This window comes from Bubalus bubalis, chromosome 14 (assembly GCF_019923935.1).
Source record: "Bubalus bubalis isolate 160015118507 breed Murrah chromosome 14, NDDB_SH_1, whole genome shotgun sequence".
NCBI lineage: Eukaryota > Metazoa > Chordata > Mammalia > Artiodactyla > Bovidae > Bubalus > Bubalus bubalis.
The window spans coordinates 1,006,679-1,029,297 of record NC_059170.1 but is presented as its reverse complement, the minus strand read 5'-3'; positions in this window follow the sequence as shown (position 1 = coordinate 1,029,297).

The following is a 22,619-nucleotide window of genomic DNA, read 5'->3' as shown; positions in this document are numbered from 1 at the left end:
GGCTTGATAAAGGACAGAAATGGTATGGACCTAACGGAAGCAGAAGATAATTAAGAAGAGATGGCAAGAATACACAGAAGAACTGTACAAAAATGATCTTCAGGACCCAGATAATCATGATGGTGTGATCACTGACCTAGAGCCAGACATCCTGGAATGTGAAGTCAAGTGGGCCTTAGAAAGCATCACTACGAACAAAGCTAGAGGAGGTGATGGAATTCCAGTTGAGTTATTTCAAATCCTGGAAGATGATGCTGTGAAAGTGCTGCACTCAATATGCCAGCAAATTTGGAAAACTCAGCAGTGGCCACAGGACTGGAAAAGTTTTCATTCCAATCCCAAAGAAAGGCAATGCCAAAGAACGCTCAAACTACCACACAATTGCACTCATCTCACATGAAGCCAGGCTTCAGCAATACGTGAACCGTGAACTTACAGATGTTCAAGCTGGTTTTAGAAAAGGCAGAGGAACCAGAGATCAAATTGCCAACATCTGCTGGATCATGGAAAAAGCAAGAGAGTTCCAGAAAAACATCTATTTCTGCTTTCTTGACTATGCCAAAGCCTTTGACTGTGTGGATCACAATAAACTGTGGAAAATTCTTCAAGACATGGGAATACCAGGCCACCTGACCTTCCTCTTGAGAAACCTATATGCAGGTCAGGAAGCAACAGTTAGGAGTGGACATGGAACAACAGACTGGTTCCAAATAGGAAGGAGTACATCAAGGCTTTATATGGTTACCCTGCTTAATTAACTTCTATGCAGAGTACATCATGAGAAACGCTGGGCTGGAGGAAGCACAAGCTGGAATCAAGATTGCTGGGAGAAATATCAATAACCTCAGATATGCAGATGGCACCACCCTTATGGCAGAAAGTGAAGAGGAACTAAAAAGCATCTTGATGAAAATGAAAGAGGAGAGCTAAAGAGTTGGCTAAAAGCTCAACAGTCAGAAAATGAAGATCATGGCATCCAGTCCCATCACTTCAAGGCAAATAGATGGGGAAACGGTGGAAACATTGTCAGACTTTATTTTTCTGGGCTCCAAAATCACTACAGATGGTGACTGCAGCCATGACATTAAAAGATGCTTACTCCTTGGAAGGAAAGTTATGACCAACCTAGATAGCATATTCAAAAGCAGAGACATTACTTTGCCAACAAAGGTTCATCTACTCAAGGCTATGGTTTTCCCAGTGGTCATATATGGATGCGATAGTTGGTCTGTGAAGAAATCTGAGCACCGAAGAATTCATGCTTTTGTTGGAGAAGACTCTTCAGAGTCCCTTGGACTGCAAAGAGATCCACCCAGTCCATCCTAAAGAAGACCAGTCCTGGGTGTTCATTGGAAGGTCTGATGCTGAAGCTGAAACTCCAATACTTTTCCACATGATGTGAAGAGTTGACTCATTGGAAAAGACCCTAATGCTGGGAGGGATCGGGGGCAGGAGGAGAAGGGGACGACAGAGGATGAGATGGCTGGATGGCATCACCGACTGGATGGACATGAGTGTGAGTGAACTCCGGAAATTGGTGATGGACAGGGAGGCCTGGTGTGCTGCAATTCATGGGGTTGCAAAGAGTCAGACAGGATTGAGTGACTGAACTGAACTGAATATTTCATGACATGAGGATGCAAATTTTACACTAATTTTTTATGTATTTGAAAATTTATAGTGTTTCCAATTTATTGATATTATAGATAAGTTAAATATTGACAATATTATAATATGAATCTTTGTATAATTCTTTGATTATTGTCTTCAGACAGAGTTCAACATTATGTATCATTGTCCAAAGGTACAATAATGAATAACACTCTGTATATGTTGGATAATTTCCCAGTAACTGGGATTTTTTTCAGTGTTCAACATCAACAATTAAAACACTTGTATGTATTATTGCAAAAACTGCATTTAATTCTAATAATAAATTGAAAGATATAAAATATAATGTATTTACATTCATTTCTTTGATTCCAAAGAAGATTTGACTTGTTTTCAACTTTAAAAAACTTTTTATTGTTGTTGTTTTTTGTCGACATTGGTCTAACCATTCCTAAACTTCTTTGATCAGTGGATAACTTATTTTTAAATATTTATAAATTTCTTGGATATTTTTTGTTTCCTTTATAATACTGATATTAAAGAGTTTTCTTTGAAGAGTGATCAGGACATTATTTATTTATCAGATTTTACATTTTCCCTTTCTTTACTCACCTATGGGCAATAAACACTTGTGTCCAGACTCTTTTGTAAACAAAGTGATTGGATTACCCTTGACTCAATTCACTATCTGCCATGTAAAATTATAAAACATTTCAAAGAAATGTGGGTATTATAGTTTCTGCTGCAGTAGCTGAGCAACATGAGCAGAGGGGCATCTGGAGTGAGTTACAGTGCTCCTGCTTCAGATCCGTACCCTTCCTTCTTAACAGAAATTTCAAATAGTAAGCTATCTGAGAAACAGCTAGAGAAACAGCGATCAAAAAGTAGTGTGGAATTTCTTTATCTCTACAATCATGGTGCTGTGTCCCCTTTGGGAATAATTGTCAACATCTGCCAGAGGTACATCTAGATCTGTTGTGCTAGAGTGTTTTCACCAAATTCCATCAACTATTTAATATTTTGAAGTGGTACAAATGGGTGCCTCTGATACAAGAATTCAAAATTCCAGATACCATAGATGATGCAGAGGAAAATTAAAAGCCCTCAAACTGTTGCTAAATACAGTGCTTCTCAAAGATTCACACAAGTCCATACTAGTCTATGAATGTTTCTTACCAGCTTAAGAAGAGAAAAGGCTAGAAATTGAGAATAAGCCTTTAGACATTTTTTACTATTTGACTACCATACGGTATTACTGTGAATGTCAAATATAAACTTTAGGTTGTGATTATCATATAATTTTGTATGAAAATTAAACTATGAAGCAAAGTATTCTATTTTTTTCTACTATAATAATTCTGTATACAGTCGCTCAGTCATGTCTGACTCTCTGTGACCCACTGGACTGTAGCCTTTCAGGCTCCTCTGTCCATGGAATTTTCCAGACGAGGATACTGGAGTGGGTGGTCATTTCCTTCTCCAGGCAGTCTTCCCAGTTCAGGGATCAAACCTGCATCTCTTGCGTCGCCTGCATTGGCAGGCAGATTCTTTAACACTGTGCCACCCAGCAAGCCCATTATAGTTATTATGTATGCTGTATCTCATAATAATTGTGTGTGAGAAGGTTGGAATGACATCACCCACTCAACGGACATGAGTTTGAGCAAACTCTGGGAGACAGTGAAGGACGGGGAAGCCTGGACTGCAGTTCATGGCATCACAAAGGCTTGGGCACAAGTTAGTGACTGAACCACAACAACGTGCTGATTCTTGATAATTGTTGATCACATTTCACAAAGTAAGCTCCCTACCGAATTACTCTTTTATCGTACGCTGTAAACACTGTGTCCCGATTGTTCATTCACTTCCTTTAAGTGGGGCTTTTCCCTGATGCAACCTCCTTACACAGAAAGGTAGCATCCCTCAGCAGCGCTCCTCCAGCCTTTCCCAGAGCGCCGAGGCTGCGGATGGCTGCGTCTCTAATCGCCACGGTTCTCTGGAAGCTGTGTCCTCAGAGTCGGGAGGTGGAAGGCCGCCCGGTGTCCTCCCCGCTGCTGCTCTGGTTTCTGGGTGCGCAGGAGGCACGGGGGAGCGTGCCGTCCGGGCTGGCCAGTCTCCTTTTGCAGAGAGCGAGGGTGTTTCAGGTCAGCTGCGACTTGTTTCGTCTCTCAGCGCTGTCGGTTAAATAAACTGGTAAAAATCTCTCCAGAATTCTGGTGACAGGTTGACTGTCCATCACAATTTTTGGTTATCATCATTTTCTGTGGTTTCAAATGTTTTTGTAAGAAGAAATTGAGAAAATCTGAGCGATAGGCTGCTGACCAAGGCAGAAGTCACAAAGCTACTCCTTGCCTTTCAAATGGTACATGAAATTTTTTTTTTTTTATTAGAGATTTCATTTTTGGTGCAATGAATTATCCTGATTTTTTCCTTGTGATTATGTTGTTTTTAATGAAGATCAGACTAATGTTTTCTTAAGAGTTTCTAAAGTATCAAGATTACACTTATTTTAATATTTATATATGTTTCAAATGTCCATTTTTGTCTTTATTTGGTTAAGAACTGACATTAAACTGAGTCTTTTTTCCAAAATTTATTTAACATCTCTGCAATATATGAAATAAGCATTTACTTCCAACTACTCTGTGAGGCTAATTTATTGTTTCTCAAATTCTTGTGTCTGTTTCTGAGCTTAAGCACCGATGAACTGTTCACATCTCCTTTACAGACACACTGTTACTATCCTTTGTGACACATGCTGGTAACACAGAAACGTTTGCCTGACCGTAATATCATTCTTTTTCACAACTTCCTTGAATATTGCTCATTTACTCTAACAAACTTACGAGTTACCTCAACAAGTTAAAGGAATATTCCACTTATTTTTTATAAGAATATTCCACTCATTTTTAATTGAATCACATTAAACCCACACATTGCTTTCAAAAGAGTCATCATTTTTTACAACACTTAATCTTTACATTCAGGACGATGATATAGTTTTTCCATTTATTCAAATTTTCTTTTATGACCTTCAGTAAAGTTTTATGATTTCTTCAAAGCAATATGGTAGGAGATTGTAGTAGTTATTCCCAGGAAATTGTTGTATTTTCTTGCTTTTTTGCATAAAGTCCAAATATATTCTCCAAAAGATTATTGATTTAAGTATGTGATATACATGAGAATACATTTATTTTTCCATTTACATGAATGATGAGTGAGAGGCCTAAATTGCCTTGAGAATATTGCAGTTGGAACAGTTTGAAGAAGTTTCTGACTATAGTGTTGATTATGGGCAGCACCCAAACAATAGAAGCCTCTGTCAATTCATTGAATGAAACAGCTACCCTTGAATGCATCACAAAGAAAATGTCTCATTAGGATACATTGTTATTTAAAATATATTTCTAGTTAAATACTTTTGACTTCATTTATGTTCTTGTGCAGACAGTGTCCAAAAGGGAATATATTCATACTCGTATTGTTGAACCTATGCATTATTAAAAAAACCGGATCAAAATTTCATGGAATCAGGGAAATGTAGAACATCACTGTGTAAGGATGCTGCATTGCAGTTTCTGAGTTTATCTCAAGTTTCTTTCTTATGAGGTCATGTTGAATAACGGTGCGGTGATAAAGGGCTCACCGGCTAGTGCAGGAGACATGGGTTCGATCCCTGGGTCGGGGCAATCCTGGAGAAGGAAATGGCAGCCCACTCCAGTATTCTTGCCTGGGAAATCCCATGGACAGAGGAGCTTTGCAGGCTACAGTTCATTGAGGCGGGAGGGGGACGGGGGGAGTCTCAAAGAGTCGGACATGACCGAGAACGCACATGACTGACTGTGAATAACTGAATCTCTGACCCTGGGGTTTATGATGCCAAAAAGGACCTTTGTAGACCAGGCTTTTCAATGTATTGTCTTTGTGTCTTGGACATCTCAATGCAGCAGCACTATGTGTAGGGAGTTACCTAGGAGAATTTTAATTATAGATGACTCTAAAGGAAATGACTTTCAATTGTATCTGAGTATCTCAGTATTTCCTCTAAAATGCACCTTAAGTTTTAGTATAAACAGATAGGCTCTGTAAATTCAGCTAACACTTGACAAGAGACTTGCAGCATCTTTAAAACTGCAGATCTTAATGAACGCTTTGTCAGGACCCATGCAAAATAAATTTGTTTCAAGTAGCAAAGAATTACATTTCCTTTTGTCCCTGTGTAGTCAGGCTAAAAACAAAGGGGGAATTGACTTGGGAAGTTAATTACTCGATTCTGCATTTGAATAAAAATCCCAGCCATATTGGCCTGAATAAATACTTGTTTGGTAACTATTTTAGGATATTAGGCTAATTATAGGTAAAGTTAAAAATCAAAATTTCTAATTAGTGTTAAAATAAATTATTGCATCAAGAAACTGAATTCTTTGTTTTCAAAGCAGACACCAAATCTAAAATCTATACTATTTTACTATAAAAATACAAATGTTACATTAGGGGAACCATCCTGAAGATAGAGAACTTCAGTGTTATTTGATACTTTCCTTCTCCTCCTTCAAGAACAGGCCTGATTCATCTTGAAGAAGGGCTGAGAGCGTAATCCACTCTTTTCTCATGTTCTCTGTGTGCTAAGTCACTTCAAAGAGTCTCCGACTCCTTGCGACCCTATGTACTGTAGCCTGCCCGGCTTCTGTGTCCATGGGATTCTCTAGGCAAGAATACTGGAGTGGGTTGCCACTTCCTCCCGCAGTGGATCTTCTCCTGACTCAGGGATCGAACCTGTGTCTCTTAAGTCTCCTGCATTGACAGATGGGTTCTTTATCACCTTGCCGCCTGGGAAGCCCTGCTTTTAGCTGCTATTCTGCTATGTGGCAATAAGGAGGAAGGAAGGAAGAGAAGGTGACGGAAGCTTCCTCCATCTCTTTGCTGGGTTGATTGTTGCAGCTTCTTGCCCTTGCAAGGACCAGTCCACTCTGTGGTCCACACAGAAAGCAGTTCTTTCTGCTTAATCCGTCATAGGGTGAATTGTCATGTATACTGAAGCCCTAAATGTTATTAACTCAGAATGTGAATGTACTTAGAAACAGGGTCTTTACTTTATTTTTTTATTAGTGAATAGTTAAGTCACAGAGGTACAGATTGAGACACAGAATGTTTACATGATCTCAGATGATTACACCACAAATTACTTACTAATTACCAAAAGGGAATTGGGCCCGGTAATGAAAAGTGCCATTAGTGGGACTTGTTGACATCACAGGGTTCTGTGTCTCTTGGCACAAGATGGTAAGAGATACAAGACATCACCTCAGTGGCTGATGCTGGAAATTAGGCATAGGGTCTTTAGAGAGGTAATCAAGTCAAAATAAAATCATTAGGGTAGTCCCTAACCCAGAATGATAGGTGACTTCAAACAAACTTGAGCACAGAGACAAGCACAAAGCGGGAAAGACGTGAAGACACAGGGAAGATCTGTGCATCGGAAGGCGGACTTACAGAGACACCTCTGCAAGCTAAGGGATGAAAAAATGTGCCAGAATTTAGAAGAGGGCAATGAAACAGGTTCTTTCTCACAGCCTGCAGAAAGGTACCGGCCCTGTGAATGCCTTGACACTGGGCTTCTGGCCACCAGAACTGTGAGACAGTAAGTTTCTGTTATTTAAGCCACACACTTCACGTGGCAACCCCTGGAAACTAACGCACCTTCTCCAAATGCTGGTTCTCTCGCAGGGCGCTAGTGGGCTAGTATGTGCGCGCTCGGTCGTGTCTGCCTCTTTGCAGCCCTGTGGGCTCGAATCCACCCGGCCCTCTGCCCATGGGATTTCCAAGGCAAGAGTTCTGGAGTGCATTGCCATTTCCTCCTCCAGGGCATCTTCCCAACCCTGGGATTGAATCTGTGTCTCCTGCACTGGCAGGTGGATTTCGTACCACCTGTGGGGATCCCCTCTGGAAGGTTAGGTCTTTGGAAAGCCCTGCAAAGTGTTTTATCCTGTTTGTTCTGTGACATGAGCTTTCCGGGACTGAGTTTGACATCTTCCATCATTTCCTGATTCCCTCACAGGACAGCTCCTATCTTCGGGGATCTCTTGTCTGGGTGCTGGCCCTGTTGGTAGGGCACCAAAAAGGAGGCTGAAGCCTATATACTTTCCCTCGGTCAGTGTTCACTCATCCCATGGGAGATTTCTACATATAAGATGTTGAGGATGTAGATCATTGTACTGGTAAACATATTTGCAAGCAGGAGATAAATATCAATACTTCATTCTTGCAACATTAATCTCTGAAAGTGATTATTTTGAACCACCTCTCCATTGGAAGAGTCAGTGGTTTTTTTCTTCCTCCTCAGAAACCCTCTACTTAAAAGGACTGTATCCTCACAGAGGTATAAACACCTGGCGTTCCTCAGCCTTCTCGTACTGACTTGGGACTGGAGGGCTGAGGTTAATGGCAGGGCCAGGTTTTCTGCATGAGTCACAGAACCAACTGTGAGGTGCCTGACACCAGCCTCTGAAAGCTTCTTGAACTTAGATTCATGGGGACATTGCTCTAAATATCCTAGATTTTGTCCACAGCTCCAAAAGAACAGAGAAAATGCCACATGGTGTCTTATATGTGGATGGCCTTTCTGCTATTAATTTACATATTTTTTTCCTTCAGTCTGTGTCCTTCTCTCTCTGTTGAAAATACCTTCTTTTTTTGACATTATCAACATACAAAATGTTGGCTTAAAAAAAATTCTGGTGTTCCACATCCATGTAAGCTTTCTGAAATCATGATCCCTCTTGGCATTATTTACCTTTGTATCTCCAGTACCAAGAAAGGCACTAGCTCAATAAATATCTGAATATTGACCAAGTAACAAACAAGTAGGTTAGTAGATGGTGAAGGAGATACATCTAATTATTTTCCTTCACCAGAACGCAAAATGTAATAAAACATAAAAGCAAATAATTATAGTCAGCTATATAACCAGACTATATTTTCAGATATTAAATTAGCACATAATTTTTAATCCACATAATCTTTGTTATCCCAAACTTCAGTTCAGTTCAGTCGCTCAGTCGTGTCCAACTCTGTGACCCCATGGACTGCAGCACGCCAGGCCTCCCTCTCCATCACCAACTCCTTGAGCTTACTCAAACTCATATCCATTGAGTTGGTGACACCATCCATCTCATCTTCTGTCATCCCCTTCTCCTCCCGCCTTCAATCTTTCCCAGCATTAGGGTCTTTTCAAGTGAGTTAGTTCTTCTCATCAGGTGGCCAAAGTATTGGAGTTTCAGCTTCAACATCACTCCTTCCAATGAATACTCAGGATTGATTTCCTTTAGGATGGACTGGTTGGATCTCCTTGCTGTCCAAGGGACTCTCTAGAGTCCTCTCCAGCACCGCAGTTCAAAAGCATCAATTCTTCGGCGCTCAGCTTTCTTTATAGTCCAACTCTCACAACCACATGACTACTGGAAAAACCAGAGCCTTGACTAGACAGACCTTTGTTGGCAAAGAAATGTCTCTGCTTTTTAATATGCTGTCTAGGTTGGTCATAACTTTCCTTCCAAGGAGCAAGTGTCTTTTGATTCCATGGCTGCAGTAATTTTGGAGCCCGAAAAATAAAGTCTGTCACTGTTTCCATTTGGAACACACTGTATCCCAAAGCTTATTTCCACTGAAATAATGACATTAGTCCTTTCAGCCTAAAAGTAAAAAGAAAAAATGGGTATACTTGCACAACCTTGATTACCAAAATTTTATTATTTTGAACACTATCACATAAGCACATAGTATATGAGAGAATAATAATATGCAGCTCAGTGAATTGCTGAAAGACACACACTCTTATAACTACATCCATGTCATTAAATGGGAAAAATATTATTATTTTCTTCTATTATAAAACCGCTAAAAGGAATTTTAAGGTATGATTTTTTTTTAGTAATACATTTTCTATAGGGCATATCCCATTATGGATATGTGGACAACTTGCTCAGTTTCACAGTTAGCTGAAGAAGGAACAGTCTAGGGCCACTGGAAGATGAGGAGGGAATCTCAGAAAAAAAAAAAAAAATCCAGAGGAGAGAACAGACCTCAAACTCTGTATAAATTTTCCCCAAATCTCTGGCTAACCCTTGAAACATACATGAACAAGAAGAATACATAAAAGTAAATGAATTAAAGTGAAATGTAAGCTGCTTCCTCAGGAGACAGAATTTGCAATTTGACTTCTACTAGATTAATTATCTGTTAAGACAAAATCATCATCCAGAAAAATAGCAAAGTCCAGAATCTGACGGTGTGCTGTATGCAATTCAGAAATGCTTGACATACAGAGGAACGGGGAAGTAAAGAAAAAACATTCTACTGAGATCAACCTTAAACTGACCCAGAAGTGGCTTTTTTTGGAAAGGAAAATTAAAGCTATTATAGCTATGTTTAACAGAAGAAACTAAAATATATTTGTGACAAATGAAAAACTAGGAAATATTAGCAGAAAACAATGCTATAAAAACAACCATGTGGAAATTCTTAAACTGAAAAATACAGTATCTGATATGAAAAATTAATTGGATTGTCTTAACAGTAGGATGGAGATGAAAAGGGAAAGAAATATTGAACTTGAAATAGCACTCCATAAATATGGATTTGAAAATAGTCAAAATTTGCCACATACTCAATAGGACTTAATCTTGTTGTAAATTTTTATTTTTATTTTAGCTATTCTTATAGGTATATGAAAGTGTCTTAATGTGGCTTTAATTTATGGTTCCCTAATGGCTAATGATGTTGAAAAGAAACTTTCCTGTGCTTATTTGCCATCCAAGTATTCTCCATGATGAAGCATCTGTTCCAGTCTTGTGCCCATTTTCTAATTGGATCGTTGGCTCCTTTACTTTTTTTTTCCCCCACAGATTTTTGTACTATTCTTATTTTTATTAATATTTACATTTTAAAGTTCATTTAATTCTAAAAAAATTAATTTATTTATTTTAATTACTAAATTTTAAATACCAATTACTTTATAATATTGTAGAGTTTGTGTTCTGAATACAAGTCCCTTGTTGTATTTCTTATCATCTCAAGAAGGAAAGCTTGTTTGAATTAGTGAATATACAATTGATGGAAGCAAAAGTTGCCTCTCTCTCTTTAAGGAGTGTCTTGCTTGTGGAATATCTAGGTTGATAGTTATTTTCTTCAGTACCATATCTTCAAAGATATTATGCCAAAGAGTGTAAAGCTTTAAATTATAATTTTTAACTGCAGGAAACCAATATCTTCATCATATATGATACTGGTTTGCTGTACTTCAGTTCAGTTGCTCAGTCATGTCTGACTCTTTGCGACCCCATGGACCGCAGCTTGCCAGGCTTCCCTGTCCGTCACCAGCTCCCGGAGTTGTTCAAACTCATGTCCGTCGAGTTGGTGATGCCATCCAACGGTCTTATCCTCTGTCATCCCCTTCTCCTCCTGCCTTCAGTCTTTCCCAGCATCAAGGTCTTTCTAATGAGTTAGTTCTTCATATCAGGTGGCCAAAGTATTGGAGCTTCAGCTTCAACATCAGTCTTTCCAATGAGTATTCAGGGCTGATTTCCTTTAGGGTGGACTGGTTGGATCTCCTCACAGTCCAAGGGACTTTCAAGAGTCTTCTTCAACGCCACAGTTCAAATTCATCAATCCTTCAGCGCTCAGCTTTCTTTAGTGTCCAACTCTCACATCCATATGATTACTGGAAAAATCATGGATTTGACTAGATGGACCTTTGTCCGCAAAGTAATGTCTCTGCTTTTTAATATACTATCTAGGTTGGTCATAGCTTTTTGTCAAAGGAGCAATCATCTTTTATTTTATTTATTTATTTTAATTAGAGGCTAATTACTTTACAATATTGTATTGATTTTGCCATACATCAACATGAATCCGCCACGGATGTACACATGCTCCCCATCCTGAACCCCCCTCCCACCTCCCTCCCCATACCATCCCTCTGGGTCATCCCAGTGCACCAGCCCCAAGCATTCTGTATCCTGCATCGAACCTGGACTGGCGATTCGTTTCTTATATGATATTATACCTGCTTAAATGCCATTCTCCCAAATCATCGCCCCCTCTCCCTCTCCCACAGAGTCCAAAAGGCTGTTCTATACATCTGTTTCTCTTTTGCTATCTCGCATACAGGGTTATCATTACCATCTTTCTAAATTCCATATATATGCGTTAGTATACTGTATTGGTGCTTTTCTTTCTGGCTTACTTCACTCTGTATAATAGGCTCCAGTTTCATCCACCTCATTAGAACTGATTCAAATGTGTTCTTTTTAATGGCTGAGTAATATTCCATTGTGTATATGTACCACAGCTTTCTTATCCATTCATCTGCTGATGGACATCTAGGTTGCTTCCATGTCCTGGCTATTATAAACAGTGCTGCGATGAACATTGGGGTACACGTGTCTCTTTCAATTCTGGTTTCCTTGGTGTGTATGCCCAGCAGTGGGATTGCTGGATCATAAGGCAGTTCTGTTTCCAGTTTTTTAAGGAATCTCCACACTGTTCTCCATAGTGGCTGTACTAGTTTGCATTCCCACCAACAGTGTAAGAGGGTTCCCTTTTCTCCACACCCTCTCCAGCATTTATTGCTTGTAGACTTTTGGATCGCAGCCATTCTGACTGGCATGAAATGATACCTCATTGTGGTTTTGATATGCATTTCTCTGATAATGAGTGATGTTGAGCATCTTTTCATGTGTTTGTTAGCCATCTGTATGTCTTCTTTGGAGAAATATCTATTTAGTTCTTTGGCCCATTTTTTGATTGGCTCATTTATTTTTCTGGAATTGAGCTGTAGGAGTTGCTTGTGTATTTTTGAGATTAGTTGTTTGTCAGTTGCTTCATTTGCTATTATTTTCTCCCATTCTGAAGGCTGTCTTTTCACCTTGCTTATAGTTTCCTTTGTTGTGCAGAAGCTTTTAATTTTAATTAGGTCCCATTTGTTTATTTTTGCTTTTATTCCTAATATACTGGGAGGTGCTTCATAGAGGATCCTGCTGTGATTTATGTTGGAGAGTGTTTTGCCTATGTTCTCCTCTAGCAGTTTTATAGTTTCTGGTCTTAGGTTTAGATCTTTAATCCATTTTGAGTTTATTTTGGTGTATGGTGTTAGAAAGTGTTCTAGTTTCATTCTTTTATTTCATGGCTGCAGTCACCATCTGCAGTGATTTTGGAGCCCAAGAAAATAAAGTCTCTCACTGCTCCCACTGCTTCCCCTGCTTCCCCATCTATTTGCATGAAGTGATGGAACTGGATGCCATGATCTTTTTTTTTGTATGTTGAGTTTTAAGCCAGCTTTTTCAGTCTCCTCTTTCACTTTCATCAAGAGACCCTTTAGTTCCTCTTTGCTTTCTGTCATAAGGGTGGTATCATCTGCATATCAGAGGTTATTGATATTTCTCCTGGAAATCTTGATTCCAGTTTGTGCTTCATCCAGCCCAGCATTTCTCATGATGTACTCTGCATGTAAATTAAACAAACATGGTGACAATATATAGCCTTGACGTACTCCTTGCCCAATTTGGAACCAGTCCATTGTTCCATGTCTGGTTCTAACTGTTGCTTCTTGACCTGCAAACAGATTTCTCAGGAGGCAGGTAAAGTGGTCTGGTATTCCTATCTCTTAAGGAATTTTCTACGGTTTGTTGTGATCCACACAGTCAAAGACTTTGGTGTAGTCAGTAGAGGAAAGGTAGATGTTTTTCTGAAACTCTCTTGCTTTTCCTATGATCCAGCAGATGTTGGCGATTTGATCTCTGGTTTCTCTGCTTTTCTTAATCAAACTTGAACATCAGGAAGTTCTTGATTCACATACTGTTGAAGCCTAGCTTGGAGAATTTTGAGCATTACTTTGCTAGCGTGTGAGATGAGTACAATTCTGTAGTAGTTTGAACATTCTTTGGCATTGCCTTTCTTAAGGATTGGAATGAAAGCAGTCCTGTGGCCACTGCTGAGTTTTCCTAATTTGCTGGCATATTGAGTGCAGCACTTAAACAGCATTATCTTTTAGGGTTTGAAATTGGAATTCCATCACCCCCACTAGCTTTGTTCATAGTGATGCTTCCTAAGGCCCACTTGACTTCACATTCCAGGATGTCCTGCTGTAGGTGATTGATCACACCATCGTGATTATATGGGTCCTAAAGATCATTTTTGTACATTTCTTCTGTGTATTCTTCCCATCTCTTCTTAATATCTTCTGCTTCTCTTAGGTCCATGCCATTTCTGTCCTTTATCATGCCCATCTTTGCATGAAATATTTCCTTTGTATCTCTAATTTTCTTGAAAAGATCTCTAATCTTTCCCATTCTATTGTTTCTTTCTATTTCTTTGCATTGATCACTGAGGAAGACTTTCTTATCTCTCCTTGCTATTTGGAACTCTGCATTCAGATGGGTATATCTTTCCTTTTCTCCTTTGCCTTTCACTTCTCTTCTTTTCACAGCTGTTTGTAAGGCCTTCTCAGACAACCATTTTGCCTTTTTGCATTTCTTTTTCTGGGGGGCGGTTTTGATCACCTCCTATACAATGTTATAAATATCTGTCCATAGTTCTTCAGACACTCTGTCTATCAGATCTAATTCCTTGAATCTATTTGTCACTTCCACTGTATAATCTTCAGTTCAGTTCAGTTGCTCAGTCGTGTCCGACTCTTCGTGACCCCATGAATTGCAGCACGCCAGGCCTCCCTGTCCATCACCAACTCCAGGAGTTCACTCAGACTCATGTCCATTGAGTCAGTGATGCCTTAAGGGATTTTATTTGAGTAATACCTGAATGGTCTAGTGGTTTTCCCTACTTTCTTCAATATAAGTCTGAATTTTCAATAAGGAGTTCATGATCTGAGCCACAGTCATCTCCCGGTCTTGTTTTTGCTGACTTTATCGAGTGTCTCCATCTTTGGCTGCAAAGAATATAGTCAGTCTGATTTTGGTTTTGACTATCTGGTGATATCCATGTGTAGAGTCTTCTCTTGGGTTGTTGAAAGAGGGTGTTTGCTATGACCAGTGTGTTCTCCTGCAAAACTCTCTTAGTCATTGCCCTGCTTCATTCTGTACTCCAAGGCCAAATTTGCCTGTTTCTCGAGGTGTTTCTTGACTTCCTACTTTTGCTTTGCAGTCCCCTAGGATGAAAAAGACATCTTCTTTGGTGTTAATTCTAGAAGGTCTTGTAGGTCTTCACAGAACCGTTCAGCTTCAGCTTCTTCAGCGTTACTGGTCGGGGCATAGGCTTGGATTATTGTGATACTGAATGGTTTGCCTGGAAAGGAACCGAGGCCATTCTGTCATTCTTCAGACTGCATCTGAGTGCTGCCCTTGAGACTCTCCTGTTGACCACAACGGCTGCTCCATTCTCCCAAGGGAGTATTGCCCACAGTAGTGGATGTAACGGTCATCTGAGTTAAATAGTAATTTCTCTCTCTATCTATTTATCATATATATCTAATTGTTATTCTTCAGTAGGAGTTCAAGGTTTTCATATTAAGTACGAGAATTCAGAGAAAAATGACATTCTTCCTGGTTTATTGCTCTGCTCCTAGATTTATCACTACTTTCTTCTCCTGTTGAAAGTGAAGTGAAAGTGAATTTGAAAGTCGCTCAGTCGTGTCCCACTCTTTGTAACTCCATGGACTGTAGTCCATGGAATTCTCCAGGCCAGAATACTGGAGTATGTAGCCGTTCCCTTCTCCGGGGGATCTTCCCAACCCAGGAATCAAACCAGGGTCTCCTGCATTACAGGTGGATTCTTTACCAACTGAGCTATGACAGAAGCCCTATGGCATAACTCAAATTTCTCAAGAAAGGCTTCCTTAAGCTTAAACTAGGCACTAATTTCTAAATATTCTATTTATACCTCTTGAAGAGTGGCGGACTTAATTTTTTTTAACCATGACTAGACATTCTGGGAAGCTACAGTACTCCTTCATTTCCTCATCTGATCTATTTTGCTTAATTTCTACATCTGATGGGTTTTGCTCTTGAAAACCCACTTGCTAATTTGTATTTACTTTCTCTTCCTCCCTGCGTTTCTTCCTTCCAACCTCGCTTGTTCCTCTGAGATCATACTTCCCAATAAATCCTTTAGCCTGCAAGTGTTGATTCAGCTTATTTTTCTACAGAACTGGGCTAATAAAATTGGAAAGTGGGTTTTTGATGAAGAATATTGTTTTGCTGCAGCTGATAAGGATATAATCAAAAGTTATGTGCTATTTGGCATCAGACTGCCCCTGAATTGACATATGTGCCCTTCTCTTCAGCTTCTTAATGCCTTCTCACTTAAGACTCTGGTGCTCAATGTAATGTGGTGAGTTGTTGAAAAGGAGCAGATGAGAAAAAGCATGCCCAGGACACTTTCTCAAGGTCTTTGGACCCTCTCAGAGTGGCCGCTCTTAATAAATATGTAGGATGTGTGTGAGCCGCCCACTCCTTGCTGTCCATGCATTATTTGCTATTGTTGAAAGCTGTGCACGTGTCCTTCACGGAGCATATCAGGTCATTGCTTTTGATCCCCTTATGCTCCAAAGGGCATTTAAAACAAAGCTCAATATTCAAGTTGAATGTTGATGCTTTGGGAGAGGAGAGTGGTGTTCTCAAATACAGCAGGCTTGCCATGAAATGAATTGCTAGGGTGTTAAGCAATCTTATTTTTTAGCACTTTTATTCTGCTTCTCCTAAGAGACAGAGTGCCTTATTAGTTTATCATATTGTTGGAGATCTAACATATATTTATAATTGTGTTGTTAGAGCTCTCATTCGTGTCAGCAAGTATTGATCAGTCACTTTTATCTGGCCTATATTTCCATGCATTCAAACTGGGAAGGATACAAATGTAGTCTGATATAAAACTTATTCTTCAATGGTTTAGCATGGAGGGACTGGGGGAAGGCCTGTGGCACACATGAAGTGACCACACGACCCAGACCTGAGCACAGGAAAATGCAAGAAGAGACGAAAACTCAGACCTGAGCACAGGAAAATGCAAGAAGAGACGAAAACTCAGACCTGAGCACAGGAAAATGCAAGAAGAGACGGAAAATGCAAAAAGAGATGAAAACTGTTTTTTTTTTTTTTTTTTTTTTTACATGAACAAAGCATATCATGAGTGCTACCCGGCAGTCACAGTGAGAAGAAATCTCTGAGGACTCAAATCTTTGAGGACTTTGAGACTTCTTAAAGAAATAATAGTAATAAACAACTGTTCCCTACAAGGGGAAACATATAGGCTGGGTCTTAGGAAATAAGTTAGAATAATGGAAAATGCATTCACAGTTTTTATTCAGATTATCATACCTGCATTTCTAACAAATGATAACAATATATCAAGGTTATGTATATAGTGCTTTAAGCAAACAGGAAGTTGTTTTTAGGACATAATAATAAGTCTAGAGAAGGTCAACCCTGGATTGATGAAATAACCCCATAGCATCATCAGTGTCCTAAGATCCTTCTGTCTTTCTGCTTCACATGTGGTCTTCATGAAGGAAATGGCAACCTACTCCAGTATCCTTGCCTGGAAAATTCCATGGATGGAGGAGCCTGGTGGGCTACAGTCCATGGGGTCCCAAAGAGTCAGACATGACTGAGCGTGGACACACACACACACACACACACATCGTTTTCATCCTCTTTTCTTTGTTCATCCTGTCAAGATGGCTGCCACAACTCCAGCCTCATGTTTCAGTAGTTGTAGATGTTATGAGCTCTGCTTAGCTCTCCCTTCAGGATGGGATGAGAAGTGCAGATTTCTGCAGCCATCCTGGTCAGGAGCTGCCTCTGCTTGAAGTCATGTCTGCTTTCTGAGATGTGCTCATCCAGTAACCACTGACACAAAGCTCAGTTGTTTTGTGCAACATGAAATGATTCTGAAGGCTCATCTAGTTTTTGAGCTCCTTGTAACTTTGTGGCTTCTGTTGACACCGTCTTGCAGCTACTCTTCTTCCTCCACCAGTCCTGCTTTCTTCCTTTCCTTTTACATGTTTGGATCCTCTGAGAACTCCAAATAATATTTCTGCATGTTAATTTCTCTTTCAGTCTGCTGTCTGAGTAGCCGAAGCTTTGATACATTTTGAATAGAGATCAGGAACTTCACTGATGGCTCTGTGGTAAAGAATCTGCCTGCCATCCCAGGACACACAGGTGACGTGGGTTGGATCCCTGGATTGGGAAGACCCCCTGAGGAGGAAACAGCACCTACTCCAGTGCTCTTGGCTGGGGAATCCCGTGGGTAGAGGAGTCTAGTGGGCTACAGTCTAAAGGGTTGCAAAGAGTCAGACATGACTGTGCAACAGAGCACACAATCTTGATGTAATAGGAAAAAGTATTGAGTACACTAGTCATTACCTAAAAATCACTAGGTACACTAAAGAGAGAATTCACCATCCAGCCCCCATAAGCCAAGTGTAAACTGGTGTGATCCACAGAGAATAGCAGCTGCAGGTCCTCAGAATAGAAGGAAGACAGGAAAGGTCCGTAATGAGTTTGAAATCTAGGTAGGATGTATTGGTAATCTGTGATGGACATATATATATGATGGACATATATATTTGCTCTATACAGTCAGCAAAAACAAGACTAGGAGCTGACTGTGGCTCAGATCATGAACTCCTTATTGCCAAATTCAGACTTAAATTGAAGAAAGTAGGGAAAACCAATAGACCATTCAGATATGACCTAAATCAAATCCCTTATGATTATACAGTGAAAGTGAGAAATAGAGTGCCTGATGAACTATGGACGGAGGTTCATGACATTGTACAGGAGACAGGGATCAAGACCATCCCCATGGAAAAGAAATGCAAAAAAGCAAAATGGCTGTCTGGGGAGGCCTTACAAATAGCTGTGAAAAGAAGAGAAGTGAAAAGCAAAGGAGAAAAGGAAAGATATAAGCATTTGAATGCAGAGTTCCAAAGAATAGCAAGAAGAGATAAGAAAGCCTTCTTCAGTGATCAATGCAAAGAAATAGAGGAAAACAACAGAATGGGAAAGACTAGAGATCTCGTCAAGAAAATTAGAGTTACCAAGGGAACATTTCATGCCAAGATGGGCTCGATAAAGGACAGAAATGGTATGGACCTAACATAAGCAGAAGATATTAAGAAGAGATGGCAAGAATACACAGAAGAACTGTACAAAAATGATCTTCAGGACCCAGATAATCACAATGGTGTGATCACTCACCTAGAGCCAGACATCCTGGAATGTGAAGTCAAGTGGGCCTTAGAAAGCATCACTACTAACAAAGCTAGTGGAGGTGATGGAATTCCAGTTGAGCTATTTCAAATCCTGAAAGATGATGCTATGAAAGTGCTGCACTCAATATGCCAGCAAATTTGGAAAACTCAGCAGTGGCCACAGGACTGGAAAAGGTCCGTTTTCATTCCAATCCCAAAGAAAGGCAATGCCAAAGAATGCTCAAACTACCACACAATTGCACTCATCTCACACGCTAGTAAAGTAAAGCTCAAAATTCTCCAAGCCAGGCTTCAGCAATATGTGAACCCTGAACTTCCTGATGTTCAAGCTGGTTTTAGAAAAGGCAGAGGAACCAGAGATCAAATTGCCAACATCTGCTGGATCATGGAAAAAGCAAGAGAGTTCCAGAAAAACATCTATTTCTGCTTTCTTGACTATGCCAAAGCCTTTGACTGTGTGGATCACAATAAACTGTGGGAAATTCTGAAAGAGATGGGAATACCAGACCATCTGACCTGCCTCTTGAGAAATTTGTATGCAGGTCAGGAAGCAACAGTTAGAACTGGACATGGAACAACAGACTGGTTCCAAATAGGAAAAGGAGTACGTCAAGGCTGTATATTGTCACCCTGCTTATTTAACTTATATGCAGAGTACATCATGAGAGACGCTGGACTGGAAGAAGCACAAGCTGGAATCAAGATTGCCAGGAGAAATATCAAGAATCTCAGATACGCAGATGACACCACCCTTATGGCAGAAAGTGAAGAGGAACTCAAAAGCCTCTTGATGAAAGTGAAAGAGGAGAGTGAAAAAGTTGGCTTAAAGCTCAACATTCAGAAAATGAAGATCACGGCATCCTGTCCCATCACTTCATGGGAAATGGATGGGGAAACAGTGGAAACAGTGTCAGACTTTATTTTGGGGGGCTCAAAAATCACTGCAGATGCTGACTGCAGCCATGAAATTAAAAGATGCTTACTCCTTGGAAGGACAGTTATAACCAACCTAGATAGCATATTCAAAAGCAGAGACATTACTTTGCCAACAAAGATTAGTCTAGTCAAGGCTATGGTTTTTCCTGTGGTCATGTATGAATGTAAGAGTTGGACTGTGAAGAAGGCTGAGCGCTGAAGAATTGATGCTTTTGAACTGTGGCGTTGGAGAAGACTCTTGAACATCCCTTGGACTGCAAGGAGATCCAACCAGTGGATTCTGAAGGAGATCAGCCCTGGAATTTCTTTGGAAGGAATGATGCTGAAGCTGAAACTCCAGTACTTTGGCCACCTGATGGGAAGAGTTGACTCATTGGAAAAGACTCTGATGCTGGGAGGGATTGGGGGCAGGAGGAGAAGGGGACGACAGAGGATGAGATGGCTGGATGGCATCACTGACCCAATGGATGTGAGTCTGGGTGAACTCCGGGAGTTGGTGATGGACAGGGAGGCCTGGCGTGCTGTGATTCATGGGGTCGCAAAGAGTCGGAGACGACTGAGCGACTGAACTGAACTGTTGGACATATAATTCCACTGCCTGGAAACAACTTGACATGACTCTTGGATTCTCCTTGAAGACACTTGATTTCTCAGGATGAGTGTCTTTTTCTTTACATAAGAAATATCTAGCACTTGTCTAGTCAAGGCTATGGTTTTTCCAGTGGTCATGTATGGATGTGAGAGTTGGACTATAAAGAAAGCTGACTACAAAAGAATTGATGCTTTTGAACTGTTGTGTTGGACAAGACTCTTGAAAGTCCCTTGGACTGCAAGGAGATCCAACCAGTCCATCCTAAAGGAGATCAGTCCTGGGTGTTCATTGGAAGGACTGATGGTGAAGCTGAAACTCCAATACTTTGCCTACCTGATGCAAAGAGCTGACTCATTGGAAAAGACCCTGATGCTGGGAAGGACTGAGGGCAGGAGGAGAAAGGGATGACAGAGAATGAGATGATTGTTTGGCATCACCGACTCAATGGACATGGGTTTGGGTGGACTCTGGGAGTTGGTGATGGACAGGGAGGCCTGGCTTGCTGCGATTCATGGGGTTGCAAAGAGTCGGACACGACTGAGCGACTGAACTGAACTGAACTGTGGATTGATAGTTTACTTTGACTGCTTTGTGCTTATAGAAAAGGATAATTAGGAGTTTGCTGCTGCTGCTAAGTTACTTCAGTCGTGTCTGACTCTGTGCGACCCCATAGATGGAAGCCCACCAGGCTCCCCCGTCCCTGGGATTCTCCAGGCAAGAACACTGGAGTGGGTTGCCATTTCCTTCTCCAATGCATGAAAGTGAAAAGTGAAAGTGAAGTTGCTCAGTCGTGTCCAACTCTTCGCGACGCCATGGACTGCAGCCCACCAGGCTCCTCCATCCATGGGATTCTCCAGGCAGGAGCACTGGAGTGGGTGCCATTGCCGTCTCTGGTCAGGAGTTTGGTTGCTCGTAATGATAATCTTGTTTTATCCTGTCTCTGTCACGTTTAGTCTTACCCAGTAGTGCTCTTGCAAATGCCATTTTCATTAAAAGTCTCTGAATGTCCTGCGAATCCTGTTTGGTACACTCTATTAGTAAAAACTCCACCCTTACAAATCTCATCAAGATAAGCCCTGTTCTATTGTAACCTGAGCTTCTTATGAGACTGCAGTGGGAACACACCACTCTGACTCTTAAAAGTCCTTTGTTTAATGGAGAGAATCGTGCTTTCAAGGTCTCTGTTTATGTGCCTTCTTAAATCCTTCAGAGGTCTTAATAAAGGGTTTGAGGATTGCCTTCTTAGCTTCATCTTTATACCTGTTTTTGCCAGTGTCTTGGATTTATCTTTCTCCAGAAGTCAGTCATTTTTTTATTTATTTTTTTTTCCTTTAAGTTTTAGCATTGTTTTTCATATAAGCAGACTGGAACTGGGAAATAATTTGCTGTTTTTGAACTCAAACATTTCTGGTTTCTTTATAGCATTCTTCTCTCAAGCTGATCTCTGCTCTTTTGCGTTCTGCTGATGGCTGTGGATGGAAGCAGTGGGCACCTGCAGTCATCTGCTGGGCAGGCCCTTTAGCTGGGCTGTCCAGCTTCTTGTGTGCATTTTCCATTTTCTACATCAACACAGGCAGGACAATTATTTTTTCTGTGACTAGCAAGGATCCCCTTTTCTCTATCTTCCAATGTTATTTTCTTCATTTTATTTGCATGTCTCATTCCTACCTCTCACGGACAGCCCACTGCGACATGGCCAGTGTCCACTGACAGCCTCTTCACAACACCCAGGCTCCCCTCACTGCCCTGTCTCAAGGCCATTTCCACAGGTGCTCAACGGCAGCGCCCCACTCCTACCTGCCACGTGTGTTCCAGTTCCTGCGGCCGAATCAAACGACCTCAAAACTCCAAGGCTTCAAATAATGACAGCATTTGTTTTGCTGGAGAATCCTCACTGTGGGCCAGGCTCAGTGGACATGGCTTGTCTCTGCTGCACTCAGTGTCAGCAGAGGGCTCACTCACTCACGTGTCCAATGGTGCTTGATAAACTCAACTGAAACGCACGCAGGTGACCTCTCCATGTGTCCCGAACTCCTCACTGTTGTGACAATAGGTTTGTGAGGGCAGGCACTCCAAGAAGAGGGAAGGAGAGAGAGAGTGAGAGAAAAAGAGAGACAAAGAGACAAAGGAAGAGAGAATGCCAGAAACAGACAGGCAGAGAGAGACGAGGGGAAGGAGTGGGGAAAATGGAAGGAGAGAGAAAGAGGAAAGACAGACAGAGACGGAGCAACAGAGAGGGTCACAAAGAGG